We start from the raw sequence: 6,000 nt of genomic DNA on the forward strand, positions 1-6,000 counted from the left end.
TTCTCTTTATGAATATTGAATACTTAATATATGTAAACTGGGGACTACAAACCTAATCTGACATAAATTCTGCCTTCTGGGAGCTTGCAGTTTAGTAGGGTGCACAATGAACATGCACAAAAACTATGGGAGAGGCGGAAAGTATATATATATGAGATGACTTTTTGGTGAGTTTAGGGATGGGCTTTCATGTTACTGGTGTGGTTTGAAAACATGACTCTGGGGGCATTTCAGAGTGAGAGGAAAGAGTTAAAGGACCCAGCCGTGTTTGTGGGTATCCCAAAATCAGGACTTAGCACTCAGCACCCGGGGACAGGTCCTTTAGGTTGTCTCCCAAGGATATCAGTATCAGATGCAGAAGCTGATCCTCATTCAATTCACACTTGACACCATCAAGAACCTGGCACAGGTGTTCTCCACTGCTAACTGGAGAGAGTGACTGCCAGATGGTTACAAGCCAACTTTACAAAAATTGAGCAGTGCTTTTCCTATTTAAATATATGTTTTATATTAAATTAATTCTTGGTAGAAATTAGAAAATATAGACATCACAAAATGTCAAAAATCCATTCTCCCAGAGCCAAAATGCTGCTGAGACTGTGTGGTCTACACGGTCTTGAACACTTTCCTGTGCATCTGGAGCATCTTTGTCCTGGGATCCCCCTTTCTTAGCTGTTTTCAGGTGCAACTCAAAGTTTCCCCCAGTAGCCTGTGCCTCACTCTAGTACACTGGTGCACAGCAGGTACCAGGCCAGTCTTCCAGACTGAGTGCAGGCTGCTCCCAGGAGGGATGCAATGCTGGGACAATCATCATATGACCCATATCTTCTAACTTTTCCAGTTCCTATAACACTTTTGTATTACTACAGAAGGCAGTAAGCTTTGATTCTCCTTCTTATGAACCACACACCTTCCCAAAGCTTTCTTTTAAAACTTTTGCTGATTGACTACAGCTACAAAAATGCTAATCTACCCTTTGTGCAGAAGGGGCAACTTCAAAGTACCTAGTGAGTCAATGAGTTTTATGTTCTCACTTGTTTTTACTGTCTTCCTACCCAAGCTCCCATCATTCCCTTTAATCAGTAGCCCAGGCTAGCACATAGACAGTATTTCACTCCTGCTTTAACTCAACACTTACCATACCCATCAGTCACCTCAGTCTTTGAGCTGCATGCCCTAAAACGTCCTGTATGTGGTGATTGTTTTCCTCACACAGTGCTTCTCTGGCCATGGTCTCCTGCCCTGCTCACGTCCTCTGAGTCAATACAGTCTCCTAATAATCTCTTCTGTGGGGGGGTTGGTTTCACTCTAATCCTTCTACTGTATTTCATTTTAATGTCCATCTGATGATAACATGCCCTGATTCAAAGCTTTTGATGACTCCAAACTCCTTTCTAGGTAAACTTTAAACTCCTCAGTGTGACACGCAGACCTTCATTGCTGGGTCAGGTCACTGGGTTGAGATCTGTGAACGTGGAATTTTCAAACCTCTGTGATTTTTATGTAAACAGCTGGGCCCCTTGTAGGTCCCCAAATGGGCACTGCAGATACCCTGGTCTGTTTGGAACTCTCTCTAGGATGGCAGGGGCCAGCAACAGCTGGAAACTTCTCCTAGCCAAGGCTTAAAATTACCCAGCAAAGCATGGTTATTTTAGGAAATATTTCAAAAGCATTTCACCAAAGAGCAGCCTGTTTGCAAGAATAGATTAGAGGATCTTTTCCATTTAGGAAGCCTAACTTAATTAAGTGGCACAAATTTTGAGGTATGAAGCTTTTTCTGCTAAGTCAGGATTTTTTTACTCTCTGTTAATACAGAACAGGTAGAGGAAATGGGAACCTAGTTCCAAGAGATTCGTTTCTGCCTGCCTGGCTGCCACCACAGTCAGGGCAGCAAGTGTTATTCTCTGGGGTCAGGAGCATGGGGCTATTTTGTATAAATCTTGTCAAACATTCTGACTTTTCATTTGTGGCATTTAAATTTCATGTTCTTTAAAAAAGGAAAATAGCCTGGAAAACCATTTAATTCCCCATGTTAAATATAAAGAAGACAACCACAGTGGTCAGTCCAGAAAGGAAATGGACACATAATTCATCATTCCCTTCAGTATTGAGATTTATAGAATGAAAGAACCTCAAGGTGACAGGGAGAGCATTGACTAAAACAATACAATGTGTGGCAATCTAAACATGATGAGGTCTTAAAGGGAAGGATAAAACTTGGAGAGAATCTTCATTAAGGGTGAGAATTAGGAAGCTGTGAAACAGTCCAGCTGCCACTTAGAAAATCTTGGGTTGGAGGCCTATCAGCTAACTGGTGCTGCTGGGAGGACCTTGCGTCTGCTTTTACCCACAGTAAAACCCTGTGGGGAGTCAACCTGTTGGAGACCACCTTGGGCCACAGTGGACTGGCTGTGCTGAGTGAGGCCCAGAAGCAGCCACAGTATAGCAGTACATACTTGGGCTGCGAATAACTGACTTTGATGAGGAAATTCAAGAGCACCTGATCTCTGAGCAAGAAAGACATCCCTACTTAACAACCCTAGGCAGTATATAGGAGAAACAGAGAGTAAGTATAAAAATTCCAAGAAATCTGGGTGTACTCCCACCTAAAATCATGTATAAGGGAAAGGGAGTGGTCCCTTACATTGGCCCATGTAAGAATTACAGATCACTGACATTCTAGTGAGATGTGATCTCTCTGGCATCGGGTTTAGCTAATGCTATGTCAGGTAGTAACAATGTCATGGGCTTAGAGTGGGTAAGGAGGTACCGTTGGCATCAGGGGGCCCATAGATAATGTCCTAATTTCACTTGTGTTGCTATGATAAAATATTCTGACCAAAACAAAAAAGTAACTTAGAGGAATACTTAGAGGAGAATGAGTTTGTCTTAGCTTACAATTCCAGGTCACAGTTCATCATTGCAAGGAAGTCCCAGTGGCAGGAGCTTGAAGCAGCTAGTCAAATCACATCCACAGTCAAGTGCAAAGAGAAAACACAAGTATGTTCACTGTTCAGCTAGCTTTCTCTGTTCTTATATGGTCCAAGACCCTGTGCCTACAAATGATGCCACCCTCAGGGGGCTGGATCTTCTCACATTAATTGATGTAATCAAGACAATCCCCCATAGACATGGCCACAGACCAACCTGATCTTGACAGCCCCTCATTGAGACTCCTTTACCGGGGTGATTCCAGGTTGTTTCAAGCTGATAATTAAAACTAGCCATCACAGGTGGTTTTTTTTGAAGGTGGCAGCTGAACTGTGAGTACAGAGCCACAGAACTGTGGCTTCAGCAGGAACATTCCTGAAAAAGAGTGAGGAGTTGGAGGGGACGGAGTAGGTGTGCATTTGATCAAAACACCTTATATGCCTGTATGAAATTCTCAATAAATTATTTTTTTAAAAGACGAGAGTTTTAAAAGATTTAAGGCAGGGTCCTTGGGAGATAGCTTAAGAGCTAAAACACTTGCTGAGAACCCGAGTTCCAACCCCAGAACCCATGTAAAAGCCAACCATGTATCACAGGCATCTGTAATCCTGCTGCTCCTTTGGGGAGATGGGAAGCAGACATGGACCCAGCCAACATGTGCACTCAGCAGAAGAACAACAGAGATCCTGTGTCAAACCAGGGAAGGCAAGGACCAAAGTTGTACTCTAACCTCCACACATGTACTGTGGCATGCACATGCCTGTATTCAGATATACAAATGTGCACACACACACACACACACACACACCACAAAGAAAGAAAAGGGAAAAAATGCTTGAGGGTAAATCAAGGCAAAAAAATTATTTAAATTTAACTAATACATAAAAGTTTCAAAAAGCAAGCTAGCGTTTTGCCTGGAGGACAATGAACAAGGAACAGAGCAGTAGGGAATTGAATGAGTGTTACCAGGGGCCTCTTAAGCTATGGCAAGGACTTCTGCTTCCATTTTTAGTGAGACAAGTTGCCATTGGAGGTTTGGTTTCCAAAGACAGAAGCTGCATGATCTGACTGGTTTTAAAGAATCGCTGTGACTGCAGGGGAATATGGATGAAGTGAGACAGGTGAGACTGTTAACTGCAGATCAAGCTTATACTAAGGTAGAAAGACTGTTACTAAAGAAATGTGTTATCAGTACATTCTGAACCTTTCTAAAGGCAAAGATGAGAGAACTTACTGTCTGGGTATGATGCGGGGAGTAGGGTGGGAGAGAATGAACGAAGTGAAATGCTACAGTAGCCCAAATGGCACTCTTCCTTGAGATGAGCCATACTAAAGGAGAAGAGGGATTTAGGTGAGGCAAGGGAAGAAAGAGTGGAGTTTGGAGCTACTGGATGTGAGATGCCTGATAGACATCCCGATGCAGATCTGGAAAAAGTAGAGGAATACAAGCATTGGAGTCCTAGGAAGAGGATTCCACACATAGACCACACTAGATCAGATCGCCTAGAGATGAGTGAAGAGAGAAGAGAACCAAGGACGAACCCAGGGCACTTCAATAGTTGAAGACCAGAAAGCTGAGAAAATCCTAGTAAAAGGAAACTGAGGAGGAGACGCTGGGTGTAAGAGTAGCAAACAGCAAGGAATAATTGTTTTCTGAACATCGAGAGAAGAAAGAGTAGGAACTAGAGCTTCAAGTACTACTGTGAAATGCATATTATAAATGATCAGACTTGGTCTTATGGAAGTCATTGGGGCCTGTGATGGGAGAAGCTTCAGCTCTAACACACTATTGGATCAGAGACACTTCTGTGATTGGTTTTACTTTCTCAGTGAAAAGAGAATTGAAGTTAGTTGATGAAAACTGAGGAAAGAAGAGACTCTGGAGGTTTGTAAATACAGTAGCTATGACATAGTAATCTAAAAAATGAACCCACTTGGAAAATAAAATAGGACTTCCAGATAAACTAAGAACTCGGGGCCTGCAGAGATCACACACTGGGCAAGAGCATCCGGAGGACCTGAGTTCAGTGCCTAGCAACCATGTTAGGTGGCTTACAACTGCCTGTAACTTTAGCTCTAGTGGATATGATGCCATTTTCTGGCCTCTGTGGATATGCACACACATATAAAAATAAAATAGATCTTAAAAATCCCAATTTATAGCAGGGCATGGTGGAACACACCTTTAATCCCAGCACTTGGAAAATAGAGGTAGGCAGATCTCTGTGAGAATGAGGCTACCCTGGTCTGCATAGAAAGTTTCAGCCTAGCTGGGCCTACAGGGAGACCTTATATCAAAAAGATGAGAGAGAGAGAGAGAGAGAGAGAGAGAGAGAGAGAGAGAGAGAGAGAGAGAGAGGAGAGAAGAGAGAGAAGAGAACATATAATTCATTGCTTACTCTTCCCAAGCATGATAAGCTGCTCAGGTGAGAACAGGATTTAAGCAAGATCAGTGCTTGCTAGACAAATGTGGTAGGAAAGGGTGCTTTGGAAGGAAATGTGAAGGGGACAATTGTACTGTCATGGAGGTAAGGCAGAGATATGACTAGGTTGATTGACAGGGAAGTCAGTAGGATCAAAAGTCAGTAGGATCAGATAATTTTTAAATGGAGATATAAGAAAGAATAGCTTGGAAAGACACCCAAGTCAGTGGTCAGAAATAGTCACAGCGAATGTGGCAAAAGATACTGTAGAGGGCAGAATTGAATTAGGAGGTCACAGAATGAGAAGCTAGACATTGGAGGGTTCATTTTAGGAAGACTGTGTAATTACTAAGAACAAACATGAAAAGGAAGTGCAAGAAAAACCTCCAATGAATGGTGGCATGGCCAGGAGGAGATAAAGAACACAAGGAAGGATGAGGTAGAATGGCCTCATGGGAAGCCTTACAAGGCATGGGCAGGGGGTAGGTTACTTAGGAAGAAGACTCCAGCCTAGAAGTATCACTAAGGACCAAGAAAAACAATAACTAAAATGAGAGGTATCCAAGATGTAAAGGAAAACTTGAGAAGGCTATTCATGGAGAGGGAGGGAGGGAGGAGGAACAGAGGGGAGAACAGTGGGGGAGGA

At 42.9% G+C, this 6,000-nt stretch overlaps 1 protein-coding gene across 5 annotated transcripts in view; it reads left to right on the forward strand.

Moving 5' to 3' along the window:
- The window catches only part of Elmo1 (engulfment and cell motility 1), a 624,760-nt gene that overhangs the window by 505,948 nt on the left and 112,812 nt on the right, over positions 1 to 6,000 (forward strand). The window lies entirely within an intron of this gene.

The sequence above is a fragment of the Nannospalax galili genome, unplaced genomic scaffold, assembly GCF_000622305.1.
Source record: "Nannospalax galili isolate Female #2095 unplaced genomic scaffold, S.galili_v1.0 scaffold962, whole genome shotgun sequence".
In the NCBI taxonomy this organism is placed as follows: Eukaryota; Metazoa; Chordata; class Mammalia; order Rodentia; family Spalacidae; genus Nannospalax; species Nannospalax galili.